The sequence below is a fragment of the Dermacentor silvarum genome, chromosome 9 (genome assembly GCF_013339745.2).
Source record: "Dermacentor silvarum isolate Dsil-2018 chromosome 9, BIME_Dsil_1.4, whole genome shotgun sequence".
Lineage (NCBI taxonomy): Eukaryota > Metazoa > Arthropoda > Arachnida > Ixodida > Ixodidae > Dermacentor > Dermacentor silvarum.
The window spans coordinates 152,964,810-152,987,097 of NC_051162.1; positions in this window are offsets into that span (position 1 = coordinate 152,964,810).

Consider the following 22,288-nt stretch of genomic DNA (forward strand, 5'->3'; position numbering starts at 1 on the left):
ACAGAGTGCAAGCACATCCTCGATGTACGAGTGTAGGACTCGCCGGAGTGTTGTTTGCGAGCATCCAGAGTTTTCTTCGCAAGGGCGGAGCGAACCACCGGCGTGCCGAAAACTTGCCGTAATTGCTGCTTGAAGTTCGTCCAATCGGTGAAATCAACCTCATGGTTGAAAAAGCAGGTCTTCGCCACACCGGTCAGGTAGAACGAGACATGGCGGAGCTTGTGGGGATCATCCCACCGATTAGCAGAGCTTACGCGCTCGTAATCATCCAGCCAGTCCTCAGCATCTCCACCACGAAGACCAGCGAACAGATGGGGATCGCGCTGGTGGCCGCTGATGATCACAGAAGGTGCGGCTTGTGGAGGCGGGATGGTTAGGTTAGAAGCACCAGGCTGCTCGTCCTGCGACATGCTGACGGACAGTGGGCACAAGCGGCGACCCGAACGAAGCTCCAGGGAGTAGGCCAGAGGCGTAGAGGAGGGGGAACCAAGAAGCACCTCCACCACTTGTGACGTCACAGTAAGGTCGGACCTTTATTGAGCCCGAGAGACGACACGGCGAAGAAGGGCGGCGTCCACAACCAGCCTGAACAGCCTTCGACAGTCCACGCTGACGATGATGCGCCTGCACGCGCGATGAAGATGAGGGGCACACGCATGATGATGATAATGTACAGATGATGAAGAAGTGCACAATAAATGCCCACAATATATATATATATATATATATATATATATATTTACTGTAAAATGAGGAGCAGTGGGGCTGTGGCTAAAAGAGGAAAAACTACGACGAGAGCGATAAACCTTGTTTTGGTGCTCGATCGGCTGTGTTACCTCTCGCTGCTCTATCGTGCTAGTCGCGAACGCTTAGTTCCAAAGTGCTTCGCGATATTTGTTGTAAGGTGCTGGGCCTTTTGCAAAACGGGAACTCCGAAGCCGGACGATCCCTGTCACATCTCCTGTGCCTGAGGAGACTAGTCCTCCCAATCCACCCCAGGCACCGCCTCCGGTCGTCAGTCCTGGCGCGCCACTCCAACGGGATCCTCCCATATTCAATGGCCCTGTTGATCATGACCTAAAGGACTGGCTGTCACTGTACAACCGAGTGAGTGCCCACAACAAAGGGACTGAAGTTGACAAGCTTGGTTACGTCCCATTCTACCTTTCCGGTGTCGCCCATCTTTGGTTCCGAACCATGAGGCTGACTTTACCACCTGGACAGCTTTCCGAACGACAATTCAAGAAGTCTTCGGTCGCCTTGCTGTGCGCAAACTTCGAGCTGAACAACAGCTTCGCTGTCGTGCCCAACGAAAGGGCGAAACCTTTACCAGCTACATTGAAGATGTAGTTGATATTTGCCGGCGTATCAACCCAGATATGACCGAGGATGACAAGATCAAGAACATCTTGAAAGGTATAGAAGATGGCGCCTTCCAAATGCTCTTCGCGAAGAATCCTCAAACGGTCAATGACCTCCTAACGCTTTGCCAGAGCTACGAAGAGCTACGCAAACAACGGCTTTCTACCCGCCGAGCTCTCGCTCCGGACGTCGCGCTTTCAGCTCTGAGTGACGGTGTCAGTGCTACTTGCAGTTCAGAGATCTGCGACCAAATCAAGCAATTTGTACGAGAAGAAGTGGCACGCCAACTTTATCTTCTGCCAGCTAGTTAAGCATCAGAGTCGCCCTTGTCTCCCGATCTCCATCAGGTGATACAGGAACAAGTCGCTAACGCCGTCCCTCTTGCTCATCAACCGCCTCCTACGCCTGTTCCACATACCTACGCTGCCGTCGTCGCGAATCCAAGGCCCCCGTCTGCAGCTGTTCAAACCAGACCTACCAGTGCCTTTCCCTCACCTCCGCACTAAGCTGCAACATATGCCCCTACAAGCAGCTACTGGCCGCCAAAGCAGCCCATGCGCCCACCTCGCCAATATCTCCATCAGTCCCAGCCCGCTGTTGTCAATCCATGGCGCACCCACGACAACCGCCCTATCTGTTATTCGTGCGGCCTGCCTGGGCATGTAGCATGGTTTTGCCGCCGGCGCGGATGGTATCCTTCGGATTCCCCGAGGGCGCAAAGCAGCGGCTTCGACTCTCCGTTCCGTTGCGCTCCTGACGCTCAGCACTTCGAAGCCTCACCTCCTTCCTCCCGCACCTTCAATACCCGTCGGTCTCCGTCACCCCGTCGGCGTTCTCTGTCGCCGCTTGTCCGTCGCCCTGAAGCTATCCGAGAGGAAAACTAGCGAACGCAGTTTTGGAGGCAAGAACTGCGATCTCAACGAACTCCTCAAGACCTCATTTATTTCCTGCCAACGTCCTTGAAGTTTATGTGGAAGACATTGCCGTTCATGCGCTTGTAGACACGGGAGCAGCAATATCAGTGATTTCGGACCAGCTTCCTCTTCAACTTAGAAAAATCGCGACGCCATATTCTGCCTTTTCATTACGCACAGCCAGCGCTGCGCCGATTGAACCCTTAGGGAAGTGTACCGTGCGTGTTGTTATAAGTGGCACTTTGTACCGTGTTGAGTTCGTTATTCTGCCTCGCTGCTCCCATGCCATGATTTTAGGATGGAACTTTCTGTCATCTCATCATGCCGTTATTGATTGTGCCCGTGCGGAACTCGCTCTGTCGCCATTCGGCAACCACGCTTTTGAAGATACTGACGACGCTTCCGGTCGTGTGTTCGTCACCGCCGACACCGAGATTCCTTCATACTCTGCCGCACTTGTACCCGTTTCCTGCGTCGGATTTCCCGACTCCACAGTATTTTTCACGCCGTCTAAGCTTGTTCCTCGCCGTCATCCCTTCTTGCTTCCTTTTGCCCTTCTTGCCATTCCACAAGGTTCCAGCGCACTTTATGTCTCAAACCTGGTTCCTTGCCCTGCTAGCCTGCTCCACGATGAGTGTCTTGATTATGCTGACGAAATCGACACAAGCTTCCTTTATGATGTGCCTGATGACCCGGCTTCGCCTCAGGTTGACGCTATGGCCCTTCAAGTTTCTCCTTCGACGCCACCGTGTGACCCTACTTTTCCAGGTGTATTGATCCCAACCTCACTCCCGGTCAGCACTTCTAGATCGTCAATCTCCTTGACCGCTTTCGCACGTCATTCGACCTACAATAATCTCGCTTAAGCCGTACTTCTACTGTTGTCCATCACATCGACACCGGCTACCATGCGCCCTTACGTCACAGGCCGTATCGTGTATCCGCCACTGAGAGTAGCGTCATCGCTGAGCACGTTGGAGACATGCTCCAACGCGGTGTCATGCAACCTTCGCACGGTCCCTGGGCTTCTACTGTAGTGCTGGTAAAAAAGAAAGATGGCACAATTCGCTTTTGCGTGGACTACCGGCGCCTCAATAAGATCACCCGCAAGGACGTTTATACACTACCCTGTATTGACGACGCGCTAGACTGCCTCCAAGGAGCCCAATTCTTCTCATCTTTAGACCTACGATCCAGGTACTGGCAAGTGCCAATGACTGAGTCAGACCGTCCAAAAACGAACTTCGTCACACCTGACGGTTTATTTGGACTCAGCGTGATGTGATGCCATTTAGCCTGTGTAACGCGCCTGCCACATTTGAAAGAATGATGGACGATATATTGTGCAGCCTCAAATGGCAGATATGCCAGTGTTACCTGGACAACATCGTTATCTTTTCATCGAACTTTGCTTCCCACTTACTTCGACTTGAACGCGTTCTCAAATGCATCGCCGATGCTGGCCTCCAGCTTAACTTGAAGAAGTGTCGCTTCGACGCCCGGCAGCTGGTCATCCTCGGCCATGTTGTGTCGAAAGAAGGTGCACTCCCTGATCCGGCGAAACTACAAGCTCTTGCCCAGTTTCCACGACCACAGACCTTGAAAGAACTGCGCAGCTTCATTAGGTTAGCGTCATTCTTCCGGCGTTTCATCCCCAATTTCGCCAGCATCATAGCAGCGTTAACGCAGCTTCTTCGTGGTGGCCACAACCTTTCGACCTCGTCACCGGATTTCGATGCCGCATCCACAAAGCTGCGTCGTCTCTTGACGTCTCTACCAATCCTGCGCCATTTCGACCCAAGCTCTCCAATTGAAATCCACGCGGATGCCAGTGGCGTCAGCCTTGGTGCCGGTCTCGCTCAGAGAAAGGCTGGCTTCGATGAGTACCTCGTTGCCTTCGCCAGTCGTGCACTCATTAAACCAGAATCAAACTATTCTGTAACAGAAAAAGAATGCCTCGCTATAATTTGGGTCACAACCAAATTCCATCCGTATCACTATGGCCACCCGTTTGACGTGATAACTGATCACTAGAGGCCGGATCTTTAGGCATTAAAAAAGCGCGTTTTAGACGCCAAAAATAGGCAGGCAAAACAACGTTTTAGGCCACCAACGTCGTAAATATAGGCACAATAAATTTTTACATAAATACAAATAATTTCAAATGAACACGTGCGCGGCCTATATCTACGATAGGAAAACAGGAAACGTTATTGCCTATGATGGCAGAAAGGCGCCAACAGTTGAACATAGCCGTGCAATTCTCCCATAGAACTGCTGAACTATTGATGATCAATTGGCTTAATTCAATGAGCACGCTGCTCACATTCATGTTCAATGGCCACTGTACTCGAGTGTCGCATATAGTGAAACAGGCATGGAAAAATACTTGGAAGCTCGGAATACTGATTAAAAAAGCGATACTTTATGTCTGCCTGACGCAATTAAATTAGACACAACAAAAACAAAGGAATAACAAATGCAAGAGAGACTATGATTTATTAAGAAGTTAGCATGTTCTTACATGCGGACTGTTCTATAGGTAAAACTCTTGGTATATTTCTCATATACAATGCCATTATCTGAACTGTTAAATAAATTATCCGAACTCTCAACACTGCTAAATACACTCCCGCCCATTTGAAGTGCACATGTTTGAAGAAATCTGTTTGGAGAGAAGGCGGAATAGTCTAAGAATCCCTGTGAAGATTGTGTAAACAATAGCAAACTACCACCATCTCCAGATTTTTGGATTCAAAATTGTGCCTCTTGTCACTGAGAATGATCTCATACGCTGAGAAGGAACGCCCGACGGTGGTGAACACCTTAAAAAAGTAAATTACAAACAAAACAAAACCGCATGCACATCACGTTTTTCTTTCTTCTTTTGCTCTTCACTCTCCTTTCCCCTGAAGGCTCTCCGCGGTTTCGCATTCGCCAACTGCTCGCGCAATGTCAGCGCGGCGGCGTATGCTGGCCGGCGTGTCCTATTTCAATGCTGCTAGCAGTTGTTTTCCGGGAGTTGGTTGAAGGACTAGGCTGAACCCCATAGAGTTCCGAACAGTCAATGTTGCCCGATAACATGAATAATGGTCTCTAACTGCACTCCAAAGCGAAACTTGAGTCTAAATAGTGTTCATATAGGCGCCGATATTGAAAATAGGCATTTATAGGTATTTAGGCACAAACGCCAAAATAGGAATTTATAGGCACTATAAAAACCCTATAAAAGCCCTTCTTAACCTCTAATTCATGCCCATATATCAAAGTGGGGTGATAGGAGTTCAAGGAACAAATAAGGCATTTGCCTAAAATCCGGTCTCTACTGATCACAATTCGCTGTGCTGGCTGTCGTCCTTAAAAGAACCATCTGGTCGTCTGGCTCGATGGGCGCTTCCTCTGCAGGAGTATGACATTCGAGTGCTGTACCGTTCTGGCCAAAAACACTCGGATGCAGATGTCTTGCCTCGTTCGCCCCTAACAGACGAGGTTAGCTCCCCGAAGGCCTCATTGTCCGACTCTTCCCTTGCTGCCACGGACATTCTTCTGGAGCAGCAGAAAGACCCGTGGATTGCGTCGATGCTGAGTATCTTATCCACCCCATCGCCACCCACTACCAATCGCGCAATACGTCGCCAAGCACACCACTTCTCCATTCGCGACGGGCTCTTATACCGTCGTAACTACCCCCCGGCCCAGGCAGCACATTACATGAGGCCAACTAGGGCCGATGATGGTTTTCAGCCGGCACTGGCTGGGCCGCGAAGGCCCGCCGTTGCCTCCGTAATGCCAGTGCTGGCACATGCCACTGTAACAGACATCCAGCGCTGGCCTTACCGTGCCGGTGAATGCCCGTTAATGGCTATGCCGGCCGACGCAACTGGCTATGCCGGGCCTGCATTGCCGTTAGAGTCCCTTCATTGGCTGTACATCTCCAAACATTGGTTAAAAGCGCCCGTTCAAAGCTATAGGCATAGCCACATTGTTTAGCGGTTCTGATAGACCCTTAAATATTGGCCTGTCAGACAGAACGGCATTTCAATATTACTTTTCACGCACCATTCACTGGCCAATCCTGATTATATATGTTATACAGCACGCAATATTTATTTGAATTTTTCACCGCTCACTCCGAGATCACTCTGGAGTGAGCTCACTCCGCTCACTCTGCTCACTCCGAGATCACGAGATCACTCTGGTAAGTTTTTTTTTTGTTTCTTACTAAATTATTATGTATGTTCTGCATATTCTTTTGTTTTATTACAAAGGCTGTTAACTTTCGCGTAATTTTATTTATTGTGTTGAATCATTCAATCGGAGATTGTTTACAAGTGACACAAGGGCACTCCATTATAACGCAGCAATGCGCGTTTGCCGTTTGCATCCTCGATAGGCACAATAAGAAATTCAAGGAGGTGTATAATTAAAAACTATGTGTGCTTACATGTGCGTCGTTTAATTAGTGTTGCGGGCAGTGAATTTCAAAATACTCTATAACTTTATGATGCAATCATATGTACCGCTTGCCAGTAATGCCCTTGCTAGCAGAACTTCTCCCTTACAAAAATTTTTAATGTGTTTTTTAGAAAGTCTTTTGAACTTGTTCGATAGAATTCTATTGTGTTTATTTTGACTGCTTATAGAATTTTCCTATAGAGTTCCAACAGTTATTTGGCCACCGCATTCTTGTAGGAACTCTGAAGATGCAATTCTATAGAACATTCCCACCGAGTTCCTTTTATTATATTAAAGACACAATTCTAAAGAGCATTCCTACGGAGTTCCTTTTAAGATCCTAAAGACAAATTTCTATAGAACATTTCTATGGAGTTCCTTTTAAGATTGTAAAGACAAATTTCTACAGAATGTTTCTACGGAGTTCTTTTAAAGATCCTATAGACAAATTTCTATAGAACATTTCTAGAGAGTTCCTTTTAAGATTGTAAAGGCAGATTTTTTAGAACATTTCTCTGCAGTTGCTTTACAGACCCAAAAGACAAATCTCTGTAAGACCTATGTCGATGTTTGTAATGTGCTTGTACTTTACCGAGGTTCTAGAGAACTGTACTGTAGGCATTAACGATTACAGTAAATTCAGTGGCAAAAATAATTGGCACTACAACCACAAAGTGATCTGTTTTAAACGTTTATTGAACTTCAGACTAGATACATGTATCATACATACTACATACACACTTCAGAACAGTCTGCATACATGCTTCAGCCCAGAACTTGCAACACACAAACTGTAGCTGCCAATGCGCTTCACGGATCAAGCTGGTGGTGCTAACATACGAAACAGGAAAACATTTGTGGCAGACTCGACTGGAGTTGACATCTGAGAAAAGCAGGCTTGTCTAAGACAAGAAAGCTTAGCATTAAAACTGCAGAAGGACCTGCTGTTCCAGCAGTGCACAATAAATGGTTGGATACTAAAGCCTGAAAGTAGATTCATATCAATGTGCACAAATATATATGTGCACTGCAATGTTATGCGTCAGCTCCACAAAACGACACTAAACTTATAAAACACAGCACTCTGGCCTATGTTGAAGTGTAAAAAGAACACTGTCAGTCCTTGTAAAAATGCAGCAAACAGTGGTACCCCTGGAGAAGTGCATCAAATATTATACAAAGCTTAATAAGCTGGAATGTTGTTATAAGGCAAATTTTGACATCAGGCTCAATATTCCAAAATTATGCTGGGAAATACAAACATGACTGACGCACAAAATACCTAAGAAAACGATTTAGCTCAGGAGCTCCTATGCATGTGAATAGTGAAAGCGTTTTTCTCGGCAACCACGGGACTGAACTTGATGTTTGTTATTTAAAACATTTTAATTGTTGTTATTTACATTTAGGGGGGGGGCATAAATTTTTATTAATCGTTGAAAATTACACAATTAAAAAAGTTATCATTTTAGAACTGTAACTCACAAAAAAAACTAGCAAGCACAATTCTGTTCTGCAAATCAGAATTGGCCTCGAGCTTTAGCTAAGCACCAACTCCAATGTCCCTCCTTAAATACGTGTGAAATTCCTAAATGGTTTTGAAACAACCCCAGGGATATTTTGAAATAAATTTGTAGCATTTGAGAAAGTTAAGGTCTAGCGGTTGTTGGAACAACTTCAATTCAGAGCCTAAAGTAAAATTTATTGAAAATAAGCAGGTTTAAAGAAAAGTAAAAGCACGAAGTTTAATAATCCCCCAACTCTGCAATAAAAACACATATCACAGTTCTGCAGACTGGATCAGCTATGTCTAAGTGAAGCAATTTGATATATGAATTCACAGCTTGCGTGAAATGTTCCAATGTTTATAAGCATTTTGCTCGTCCTACTCACAAATTAATGATTGTATTTTACAGCAGTGTAGGATACGTCAATTTCGCCAACTTTAGTTATGGATTAGGTGCAACTAACAGAACTGTGATATAACTATTTTTTAGTAAGAGTTGTTAACTTAATAGCTTCGTTTCTTGGAATTTTCGTGGATTTGTATGAAACGTCACCTGAACAAAAAATGTTACATCATGCTTGTGCTATGCGAATGATGCTTTTTTGAATAACGTGTTTACTTTGATGTAATAATGCTTTCCCATTTTACCTAATTCCTTCCTGGAGGCATGTAAAACAAATAAATGTAAATGATTTATTACCTAAATAGATAAATAATCTGGTTTGTCTCAGCATTCCAGTTTTTACCACCAGCAGGACCTGTATGAAGCTTTGGCTACTGCTCACATGTTACAAGTTCATTCTTACATGATCGCCCACTACTTCACTTCCTGGGAAAGCAGCGAGGAAAGGCTAGCTTTTAACCTCGTTGGTTCCGCCTGGTACTCTGCCACGGTGAAGCCTGCAAAATACAATTGAAAATCATTTTAAAAAGGTGTAATGAACATTTAGCCATAATGTATAGGCAGGCGCAAACATGTCACAAATATATATATCTACAAATGTGGTATAAATATTTATATGTATATAGTTGTAGCACTACGCTGTTTCACTTAAGTATTTCAGGAAAAGAATTATAACAAGAAAGTAGCAGAAGTATCTCCATGAATAGGGACAGTTCTCAGGCAATCACTTTTGAGAATATTTTCACTTTCCCAAGATTTTGTGACACTAGAACTAGGCCAATGCACCGACACTAGAATGCCATTGCTAGTGACAAAAGTAAAGTGTCTCCAAAAGATAGCATACCAGTCACACATTAACGTCATCTTGTAATGACAACACATTCCAATTTGAACATATGTAAGCAAGTAGGAACACCCATGAACTAAGGCTCCTATATAGACATCGCGCTACGCATAGCAAACAAATTTTTGGTAGAAAAAGAGAATGATCTACTGGCTTCTATTGTTCAGTGGGTGAAAAAAAATCTTACATCTGCCGGTCGCCATAGTTCGTATGTGCTATGCGTAATATGGCAGTATTCAATTTCTCACGTGGAGCTTGAGATTTTGAGCAATCATGATAACAATGCATTTAACTATCTGTTGCATGGGGACCAATCAGACTTTTTTAGGGTTGTTTGCAATGCAAAGTTTGGACTGCCGTCCTCAATTTCGTAGTGCGTTCACAGGTAGAGGAAAAAAATTGGCTTTATCGCTCAACCCCTGGTCCGTATAGTTTTCGCTCCTAGGCGCATGTTGAGGCACCGGCCAGTCTGTGCCCCATGTACATTTGACCAAATATGCATATGATCACAGAAATAGACAACACTACCCCTGACAGACACAAGACAAATTTAATGGTATCTTTAATAAAGCAAGTCTCCCTGGCCAGGGTGCCTTTCTTAGTTCACTTGTAGACTGCTATGCACATGTATCTATAGCGAAAAATAAAACAGGCAGGATATGCATGGCAGTCCGCAAGCGAATTGAGAAAGGCAAGCAGGCAAGGGAGGCTTGCGTCGGTGAGAAATACCACCAAATTTGTCCATCATGTGTCACAGGTAGTGTACTGTATTCCTTTCACATGTGGTCAAACTTACATAGGGCAAACTGGCCGGTGACTAAACATGTGCCTAAGAGATGACCATATTTCACTCAAAAGACCAGTATGCTTGTCCAACTTGGCCATGCATTGTCACAACAGGGCATAATGTAGGATTAAGATTGTTCGTCTATGTTCACCCACACTGAAAAATTAACTAGAGAAATCAGTGAGGCATACCACATAAATAAGAAGACATGTGTGAGCGAGCTCTCATTAAAAATGCAAGAAAAAAATATATCCTTTCTAGATGACAAGGGATCGAAATCAGTCTGCCTATTTATTACTGAAGTAACTGAGCAGAGCGAATACTGACCTTCATATTTATTTTCAGCAAATTCAAGCTAATCGAATGTGTATTTGCCAGACACAGTTGTTCTGAGAACAGGACAAAATAACTGGGAATATATTAATGATAAACAATGGTATGCACGCTACGTGCTTAGACTTGTGACATGTGTGGCAAACTACACTACAAATTCTTACATGCACAGGTACATGGCATGAGCTTGCAGCACAAACATGAAAAATGTGGAAATAAATGCAACAGCATAGGAAACAGTTTTAAGACAATAAAACCAAACTAAAAAGCGATAAACATACTGTGTACTAAACAAAAACAAAATTTATCTTGCAGCCAAACAATTTATGCAGGAAAAAATACTAAACATCAGGACATGTTAGGTCTAGTTTTATACAGAACATGATAATGTGTGCATAATCTTTACGCACACATGTAAGTGAGTTGAATACAGTTGCATAAATATTTATCCTCTTTATTAAACTGCATAAACTAATGGCAGTGGCTATTCTCCCGGCAGCCGGGAGAACTTCTGCAACGAATTTCTGCCGGCACTCACCTCCTATTGGCTCTTGGAAGGTTAGGGTGTTATGTTAGGTTATGTTATGTTATGCTAGGTTAGATTAGGTGATATTAGGTTATGTGACGTTAGGTTAGGGCGCACCTTCAGGCCGTTTTTCCCCCGGCAGTTTGTCATGTGACTTCCGAACGCCAATAGGAGGTGCGCGCCGGTACAAATGCTGCCGGGAGAATAGACTCACCCTAAACTAATGTGTCGCTAAACTGAACCACAAATGATCCCAAGATCCAACTTTTTTGGAACATGTACATTTCATACATACCTGACATGAGCATTTAGCCATGCTGCTGCAGGCACTCATATGGGGTCTGCATTTCTGGGGGCTCCTCCTTTAATGGACACTGTTGCGGGCCAAGGCCTCACCACTACAAAATTAGTTGTGTTAGCTTATAGCAGTGGAACAATAAAGCTGTCATATCGTAAACACATGCAAGGAGCACCTAAAATAGTCACGAAAACAATGTCCGCACTAGTACAGGATGGCAAGAGAGCAAAAGGTTGAAATTATTGAATGTCTTGATAATATGGACCTCTTCATCAAAGTAAAATTTTGGGCACGTCGCACCTGCACATTACAATGTATTTCAAAAAATTTTTTAGGGAGTTCGTTTTTTTTATTACTTAGATTAAGCAACTTTCCCCTGTCATGTTTATTTATGTCAAAGTTATGTCAGCACAGCTTGTCATGAAAAGAAAGCTATACTAGTAAGTAGCAAGCTGTGATTGGCGTACTTTTTTTTTTCCTGCTGCTTGTAAGCCTAAAACCTCGTAAGCAGAGATTACCCACAACGTCGAAGCATTTATAAGCAAGGAAACGTCATTGAAAGAATCGGTGAAGAGGCAGGTGGATCGTTACTATGCAACTGCAGCAGAAAAACGGGAGCTCACGCACAGGTGCACAAGATGATTTCCGAACGTAATCTATCTCAGCGGAAGAAAACGCTTATCAGGATTATCAATTCCGCATTGTGGCAACAAATTTGCGTAACTAAATTCTGACAACCAGTGCGCCGCAAGCATCAGCACACATTTCACTGTTGTGGGTGTTCTATTTCCTACGTCCGCAAGGCACTCTATGCACACGATAAGCACGCACAACACACGTGTAGCAAGTACGATTGCTTACCTTTTGAACAGTACGATCAGATCGAAAAGAGCTCTCCGAGTTGCCAGTGCTGCGTCGACGATGTTGATCCAGCATACATGCCGTTGCGTAATGGACGAGCTGAGGCACACTAATAATACGCATTATTTCATCGCGTCGTCCACAAAACTTTCCACGACCACCCAAGACAAAGGGAACACACTCCACGGCATGAAAATCGTTGGTCCACATTTGCCTGGCGCGCCACGCATACGGCGAGTTTGCAGCGAGACGCAGGCTATCTTCCGGCACTTTCGTGCACACGAACTACACCACATTTCATTACGGCAAACCTAAAAACACACGATCAAACAAACACGTCGAAGCAGCGTGCACTACCGACCGGCACATTCAAGACGGAGGAATAACAACACGCCTTATTTTACCGGCCGCGTGGATGAATGGATGGATGGATGGATGGATGAGGCTGAAACCTTTAAACCGGGCGGTGGCATACGCCACCTAGCCATGACTATTAACATATTTTGTACTTTGTGGTGAGTGACATTTCACCCCTGCCTTGATTTTATCCACCAATCAGATAACCTCTGTTTGGTTATTTCTACCCGCTTAAAGTCTATTTTGCCTTCACTGTCCCTAAACCCCAATGCTTTGATAAAATCAGCCCCGTTGCCTTGCAGTGTAGGGTTAAGCCCTTTACAGAAAAGTATGAGGTGTTCAGCCGTTTCCTCTCCTTCTCCACACGCACAGCACAACGTGTCTATACCTTGGTACTTCACTCGGTACATCTTAGTCCGCAATACTCCCGTCCTGGCTTCAAACAGCAAAGAGCTTCCCCTAGAATTATCGTAGATATTTTCTTTGGCAATTTCTTGCTTGAAAGTTCGGTATGTTCCCAGTGCTGATTTCATCTGCATCCCTGTTTTCCACAGGCCCCTCTCTGTTTCCTTAACCTTTTTCTTAACCGCTGTTTCCTGGTTTGCACCCCTCCTGCAGTCCAAATATTTGATTGACAGTTTTCTGGTCAGCTTCCTCCATTTTGTATCAACATTCCTCATGTACAAATAACTGAAAACTATCCTTGCCCACCGCTTTTCTGCCATTTCTCTCAATCGCTCCTCAAATTCTGTCTTGCTGCTGGCTTCCCTGCCCTCGAATGACGTCCATCCCATGTCACCCTGTACCCCCTGATTTGGTGTATTTCCGTGTGCTCCCAGAGCCAGTCTACCTGCCCCTCGCTGCTTAACTTCCAACCTTGCTCGAACCTCTGATCTCATGCACAGGACCGCATTGCCGAAAGTCAAACTAGGGACCATCACCCCTTTCCTAATCCCTCTCACCACTTCGTACCTATTGTAATTCCACAGTGCCCTATTTTTCATCACAGCTGCATTTCTGCTACCTTTAGCCGTCACATATTTTTCATGTTCTGTTAGGTACTCAGCCCCATTGTTTATCCACACTACAAGATATTTGTACTTATCCACCACCTCCAGCGTAACCTCCTGTATCCTATGCTCGCTGCCCTGATTATCATTAAAAGTCATGACTGCGGATTTTTCTTTACTAAACTTCAAACCTAAGCTATCTCTCTCTTTACCACAGATGTCCATTAATCTCTGCAAGTCTTCCTTGCTGTCAGCCATAAGTACAATGTCATCCGCATACATCAGTCCTGGTAATGACTGTTTAATCCATTCTCCTTGCTTGAAATAGGTAAGGTTGAAGCCAAGTCCGCTCCTCTCTAATTTTTTCTCTAATCCTTGTAAATACAGCATGAACAACAGAGGTGACAGAGGGCACCCCTGCCTAAGCCCCTGCTGTATCTCTATAGGCCCAGATACCTTGTTTTCTCATTTTATAAGCACCTTGTTACTTTTATAGATATCTTTTAAATGATTTCTTACTCCATCTTCCACCTCTAGAGTGCCCAGTATGTCCCACAAATCCTTTTGGATTACACTGTCATAGGCTCCCTTGATATCCAGAATGGCAAGCCATAGGGGCCTGTGTTCCTTTTCTGCTATTTCAATACACTGTGTCAATGAGAACAGATTATCTTCTCACCTTCTTTGTTTTCGGAACCCATTTTGTAGTTCCCCCAGAACCTCCTCGCTCTCCACCCATGCCTGCAGTCTGTCCTTTATAATCTGCATCACCACTCTGTATAACACTGACGTCACTGTTATGGGACGGTAGTTGTTTATGTCGGCTTTGTCCCCCTTTCCCTTATATATCATGCTCATCATGCTCAGTCTCCACCCGTCGGGGGCTTTACCGTCCATTATCATTTTGCTCACTGCTTCTCTTAATGCTTTCTTAGATTTTGGGCCCAATGTCTTTATCAACATAATTGGGATGCCATCAGGACCTGTCGACGTGCTACTAGGAACCCTCTTCTCTGCCCTTTCCCACTCACTTTGTGCCAGTGGAGCCACTGCACTGACTAGTCCATCCTCACCTGATTGAGCACATACTATGTTTCGTTCTTTAAATTTTTCTGTCATCATTGTTCTTATATGCTCCATTGCCTCATCTCCCTCTAGTCGAACACCTTGAGCTGTAACTATAAACCTCTGCTCTAGACTAGTCTTATTACTCAAGGAGTTGAGATGTTTCCAAAATTTCTTCGCTGCTGTCAATGGTCTTCGTGCGCTTCGTGGCGTAGTGGTTAGCGCCGCGCGTTCGGAAGCGAGGGGTCCCTGGTTCGATTCCGCAATACGGACACAAATTTCGGAACTTTTTGCACCGCAGCGATGGCCTAGCGGTAGAGCATCCGCCTCGTATGCGGGAGGTACCGAGTTCAAATCCCGGTGCCGCCGGGAACCCACCGGTTTTTCTCATGGGTAGAGATGTCCCCTGGCCTGGTGCTCGGCAGTCGTGGGGGTCCACATCTTGAAAGAGGGCCCAATAGAAATTTTCAGCTGTTGTCTCTGGGCGCCTCTTGTCCAACCACAGACGGCCTTGCAGACGAGCATCCGCCGCGGCTGTGGGAGGCAAGTGCTGCCGCCGGGTACCTACCGGTAAAATAGGTACAAGCGCGCTCCCGGCCTGGTGCTCGACCATTATGGGACCTGAACGCTTGGAAAGGGTAGATTGACCTCAACCCGAAGGTGCCCCCACCTCAATAGGTGCTTGGGGCGCCACATGGGAAATGACCGCCATGGGAGCGGCCCAGACACCACTTTTTTTCCGTGCTCACGTTGGTTTCGACTGGAATTCAGGGCGCAGGCTCCTTTCCCAAGCGTATCACCCCTGCAGGAAGCCGAACGCCAGGCCGGGGTACGCTTGTACCCTTTTGAACAAGTATACAGACCGGCGCCGCCAGCGCCGTCTGTATACTTGTGAGGCTGTTGCCTCCGTGATGCCAGCAATAATAACCACTACAGCACGTTTTTGTGCCATTTTGTGCCCAGTTACGTATATATATGTTGCGAGACAAAAGGAACCATCGAACAGTCCATATTGTACGCTACAATTTAGCGCAGGAAGAAATTCCATAACCAATTCTTGCTTTTCAATCACTTATGCCGCAAGTAGTCAGCAAAGCATGGCCTTCGAGATCTGGTTATGTGATCCTGAGAAATACGTCGCTGGGGCGTGATTTGAACAATTTGAACTCCGATCACCTGCTTTAAAGCGACTAAATGACATTTCCCGCAGCCGTTAGCTGCGCTACCTGCGCCGTAACTTCGTTTTAAGTAGCTTCCTGCTGTCTTCAACATTAAATGTAGCCTAGGAATTTTTGACACAATCTCGGAGGTACACATGGCAGTGTGCTCCGTGCGCTTTGTAATTGTCGGTCGCCAAAGCAACAAATATACGATGGTTCTTAATTTTGCTCGTGTGGCGCAGGTTATACCCATGTCGTCCGTATCTTGCTTTCGTGTCGGTGTGTTTATCGTGCGCGGATTGCACTCATGTCGTTCGTGCGTTCTCTGTGTATCGTGCGACCTACGAAGATTCCTCGAAAAAACCGCATATCTCTGCAGCGTGCATGCGTCGCATTTTAGTGACGTTGGCCAAAATGTGCGGCGGCATTCTGTGTACTTGCTGCCAAGTGCTGCAGTCACTGCGTTCCAGTAGATAGACGCGGCTGCTTACGCGTAGTTTGTTTAGTGTTCCTCGGTCATCTATGTGATTCACCTGCATCGGCGAGAGAAACCACAATGCGCTTCCTTGACGTTACTTTGTGTAATTTCGCTTTTTGTTTTGTTCGCCTTCTTCAGTGATTGTAAAGATGCTCTTGCTTGCTAGTAAAAACCTATGAACCGGGTTTGAAATAATCAGGCTTTTCATTCCTTGGAAATTGGCGCGAGTGATAATTTTACAAGAGCTTAGCAACAGCTCTGTACATCGAGCTAAAAATCAACATATCTAAACATGTTACAGTACGTGAATCTTACTATTATGTGTCAATATCTCAGTACGTACTCTGCTGAGGACCTCCCACCACGTTAAAGGCAAATGCAATTGTCCAATTCGCTCTGAACTAGCGTATATCATTTTTTTCCATATCATTTGTTGCAAGTACAAAAATTTGCATGGGTGCACTGTTGTCTTTTCTAGTTAAAAAGACACTTTGAGATATTATTCAGTAGTATTCGACACCTTCTATTGAAACGTTTATAGAGTGCAAATATAGAGCCATTCTATAGACAGGCCACACGGTAGCTTCTTTAAGCGTCGTATAAACGTTCCTCTATAGAATTCAGTGCATATGTGAATACACACACTACAGAAAGTTTATAGAGTGGGAATTGAGGGCCAACCCATAGGCAGCCACAATAGAAGTGCAACAAACATTCCAGAACATTCTTCTATAGAATTTAATACATATGATGTCAATACACCCTCCATACACGGTGTTTCACGTAACTTGAGCCAAACTTTAAAAATATGCAAATGCCACGTTGTTGGACCGAACTATCCAAACCAAGGTAATGTTGTTAAACGTCGCTTGGAGATACTCACATAATGTTTGCATTCCCCCTAATTAGATAATTAGTCTTAAATAATTAATCAACTTCTGAAATACTGCCGCGCGACTGGCCGCTCGAGGCACTTTGCGTGTATTCGCAGGATTCTTTCACACTCGGAACAACACTTTTATGCAGCACGTATTCAGCAACAGAAATATGTGTCGCGAGTATTTCATGTTGCTCTGCAATTTTCTCATTGATAATTTTTATCTAATTATAATACTTGAGAAGTTCAATAATTAATTAAGACTAATTATCGAATTAGGCGGAATGTAAAAATAATTTGAGCATCTGAGGGCGACGGCAAACATTACCTTGGTTCTCTCTAGCTACGTTGCATTTGCATATTTTTTTATGTTTGGCACAAGGTAGGTGAAACACCCTGAAGAATGCGCGAAGAGCGCGAATAGAGAGCCGCTCTATAGACAGACCACATTAGAAGTGCTAGAAATTTTCTATGAACATTCTTCTATAGAATTTAGTACATACGATGTAAATGAAACCTCTATAGAACATTTGCAGAGGGCTAATTGAGAGCCAGTCTATAGACAGGTCGCATTAGAAGTGCTAAAAACGCTCTATAAACGTTCCTCTATAGAATATAGTACATAAGATATCAATACACCCTCTATAGAACATTTATAGAAAGCCAATGGAGAGCCATTCTATAGAGAGGTCACGTTAGAAGTTCTAAAGACGTTCTTTAAAAAATACTTTATAGAATTCAGGACATATAACGTCAATACACCCTCTATTGCACTTTTATTGTGTGTGAAATGACATGTTTCTATAAACACGTTGCTTTAGACTTCGTATAGAGATTCTATGCAGACGACTCTATAGAGCGCGAGTTCCTATAGAGTTCCTTTTGACTTTATAGGAACTCATTAGGAGTTCTAAAGGAACTCTAAATTAATTTTCGTAAGGGAACCTTGTGTGTTATAACCACCCTTGGTTATACGTATTTGGTTATAGTAGTGGCGTAAAGCTGGCGTTTTGCAGGACCTGTCCTTTCCAGGTACTGCAGCGTCCCCTCGTTGGGCTCCATGGTGCGTGGCTGGCGTCGCTGCCGAAAAATTCTGTACCTATGGCTGAACAATTCCCCCTACTCCCTGATCGCCGTCAGAAAAGAGGGCGCACCGAAGATGTGTTCCAGTTTTTTGGACGCCAAACACCGAATTCCAAAAAGTCAGACAAACTCCAAAATGTCAGACAGATCAGTACGTACAATTTCATCTTTCCTTGTCTCCAAGTCTTTGACTGATATTTTTGGACCAGGCTACAAAGCATCTAGGATGACAAGCGGGGATCTCCTCTTGGAACTCCGTGATCTCAAACAATACTAGAAACTGCCCAATCTAGTGTCATTTGAAGATGCCCAATTAACAGTAACCCCACACCGTACTATGAATACCACCCGTGGTGTTGTCTCAGATGATGACCTGTTGCAGCTGAGTGAGGCTGAACTCCTTGAGGGTTTCAGTGATCATAATGTCATCAATGTTAAACGAATTAAAATGAGGCGAGAGGGCAAACAACTCCTTACCAAGCATCTAATACTTTCAACTCAAGTGTCCTGCCTGAGTCCATCGAGGCCGGGTACATCAAGCTTCGTGTTAGGCCATACGTGCCAAATCCTCTACGATGTTTCAAATGCCAGCGGTTCGGCCATAGTTCGCAGAACTGCCGAGGCCGCCAAACTTGTGCGAAATGCACTGCTCATTAACACTCCTCTGAGTCTTGTGAAAGTTCTCTACATTGTGTTAACTGTGATGGGGAGCACGCCGCATACTCGCGGTCGTGCCCATCCTGCAAAAAATAAAAGGAAATAGTGACAATTAGGGTAAAAGAAAACAAAACTTTCAAAGAGGCGCGAAGCCGGATGACCTACCTGTCTCAAACCAGTTTTGCCGATGTGACGCGTCAGGGGGCAGCGTCGCAGCGGCTTCCGGCTGCTTTCCGGCCCACGCGTAGTGAGCCGGCGGTGAAGCCATCTGCCCCCTCGGCGACTGCAGCTAGCGCTGCTCCGCCACCCCAGCAGAAGGGGCCATCCACCTCCGGGCTGGTGACCTCCAAGGTCTTATCTCTCGAGACGAGGCCTTCACTGCGAACAAACCGCTCTCAAGAGCGGGTGTCCAGCGCTCCGCAAGAGCCGATGGACACATCTTCCAGCCAGACGGCGCAGCCAGCGCCAAAGGAGCGGCGAGAATCTCTGGACCGCTCCAAAAAAAGAAAAAGCCCGCATCACAGGGCCCGACAAGGGCTCTGTAAGTTAAGTTAGTGTTTTTACACGAGACACACAGTACAAACATTATCTGCAACATGGCAACACAAATACTACAGTGGAACGTCAGAGGACTACTTCGTAACCTCGACGACATCACAGAACTCATACTTAAATTTATTCCGAAGATGCTGTGTGTCCAAGAAACACACTTAAAACCTACACAGTCAAACTTTCTCAAGCAATATGCCATTTTCCGTAAAGATCGTGACAACGGTTCTGCCTTGTCCGGAGGTGTTGCCATAGCTGTGAATAAGTCTGTTGCTTGCCAACAGTCTGCCCTTCACACGCTTCTCGAGGCTGTATCTGTGCGAGCAATATTATTCAACAAGCTTATAACGATTTGCTCCATTTACATACCAATCAACCATCACCTCAGTAAAACAGAATTATACAGCCTCATCGACCAGCTCCCAGAACCATACATTATCACTGGTGATTTTAATGCTCATCATACTCTTTGGGGAGAGTTGCGATGTGGCACGAGAGGTGGACTCATTGAAAACTTCCTTGTTAATTCCGGTGCCTGCCTCTTCAATAAGAAGAGACCAACATATTACAATATCCATCATAGTTCATATTCATAAATAGACATGTCAATTGCCTCTGCCTCACTTTTCCCTGATTTAGAATGGCATGTAATTAAAAACCCATTCGGAAGTGATCATTTCCCAGTAACCCTAAACTTATTAACCGAAGATGACTCTCTTCCCCATGTCCCTTGCTGGAAACTGGCCTCAGCTGACTGGGAATGCTTTAGGAAATCCACGTACTTATCACGAGATTTTATAAATAATGTTACTATAGATCATGTCTTATCATATTTTACTGCTTTTATCATTGACGCCACTGAGAAATTCATTCCTCAAACAAGTGGCACTTCATTCAAAAGACGGGTCCCCTGGTGGAATAACGATTGTAGACAGGCACGAAGGACACAAAATAAAGCTTGGGGCAAACTACGTGAATGTCCTACAGCTGAAAACCTAATAGAATTTAAACATGTTAAATCCCAGGGAAGAAGGACGCGAAGACAGGCTAAGAGGGCATGTTGGGAGAGGTTTCTCTCAGGTATCAATTCGTATACTCAAGAGGCAGGCGTTTGGCGTATGGGACAGGCTAATGAGGCTAAAGGGAAAAGAAATTCATCCGTTGCCGCTAGTGAATGACGAAGCGAACAGCTTGGAAGACCAAGCTGACGCTCTTGGCGAACAGTTCGAGCGCATGTCTAGTTCAAATAATTATTTCCAGGCATTCCTAAAGTACAAACAAATCGCAGAACGCAAGGCTATTGACCGCAAATGCAGACAGAATGAACCCTATAACATGCCTTTTAACATCGCCGAATTGAGAGCCTCCTTGACTGCATGTCGGAGCTCTGCAACTGGACCCGACAGGATCATGTACGACATGATTAAACACATTCACAGTGATACTCAAATAACGCTACTCGCACTTTTCAATGCTATATGGGCTGCCGGGTACCTACCTACTGCATGGAAAGAATCCCTTGTCGTTCCGATTTTGAAACCAGGTAAAGACCCCACATTAGTAACAAGTTACCGCCCAATAGCCCTCACAAGCTGTATCTGCAAACTCTTTGAAAAAATGATAAATTGTCGCCTTTTACACTTCCTTGAGTCAAACAAAATTCTTGATCCCTATCAGTACGGCTTCAGAGAAGGACGGTCTACAACCGACCTTCTCGTGCGCATCGAAGCAAACATTCGTGATGCCTTCATACACAAACAATACTTCGTGTCCGTGTTTCTCGATATGGAAAAGGCGTACGATACGACCTGGCGTTACGGAATCCTGCGCGATCTGTCGGCAATGGGCGTCTGTGGTAATATGTTAACCATTATTGAAAGCTACCTACACAACCGCACATTCCGGGTTAAAATTGGTAATGCACTGTCGCGTCCATTTATACAAGAAACTGGTGTGCCCCAGGGAGGCGTGCTCAGTACGTTGCACACTGTTTATCGTGAAGATGAACACACTCCGTGCCTCATTACCACCGGCTATTTTTTATTGTGTCTACGTGGAACATATACAAATGGGCTTCAAGTCCTGTAACCTGGCCGTGTGCGAGAGACAGGTACAGCAGGGGTGGAACAAAGTGTCCAAGTGGGCAGACGAAAACGGGTTCAAGGTTAACCCCCACAAAAGTTCTTGTGTTCTTTTCACAAGAAAGAGAGGCCTGACCCCAGATCCTTGTGTAGAACTGTGTGGACAGCAAATACCTGTGAACAAAGACCACAAGTTTTTAGGCATCATACTTGACTCCAAGCTAACGTTCATTCCGCACATCAAATATCTCAAAGCAAAATGCCTAAAAACACTGAACCTAATGAAGATTACATCTCACACAACATGGGGCAGCGACAGGAAGTGTCTATTGAACCTTTATAGGAGTCTAATTCGTTCACGACTAGATTATGGGGCTGTAGTATATCATTCTGCCACCCCAAGCGCACTGAAGATGCTAGATTCCGTTCACCATCTAGGTATCCACCTGGCCACCGGCGCTATCAGAACAAGCCCTATTGAAAGTCTTTATGTAGAAGCGAATGAATGGTCACTTCATCTGCAGAGATCATACACCAGTTTCATATATTTCCTCAAAATACACTCTAACCATGAACATCCGTGTGCTAAAACCATTAACGATTTGACGTGTACTACACTTTTTCATAATCGACCCTCTGTGAGACAGCCTTTTTCACTGCGTGTGAGGGAGCTTAGCATTG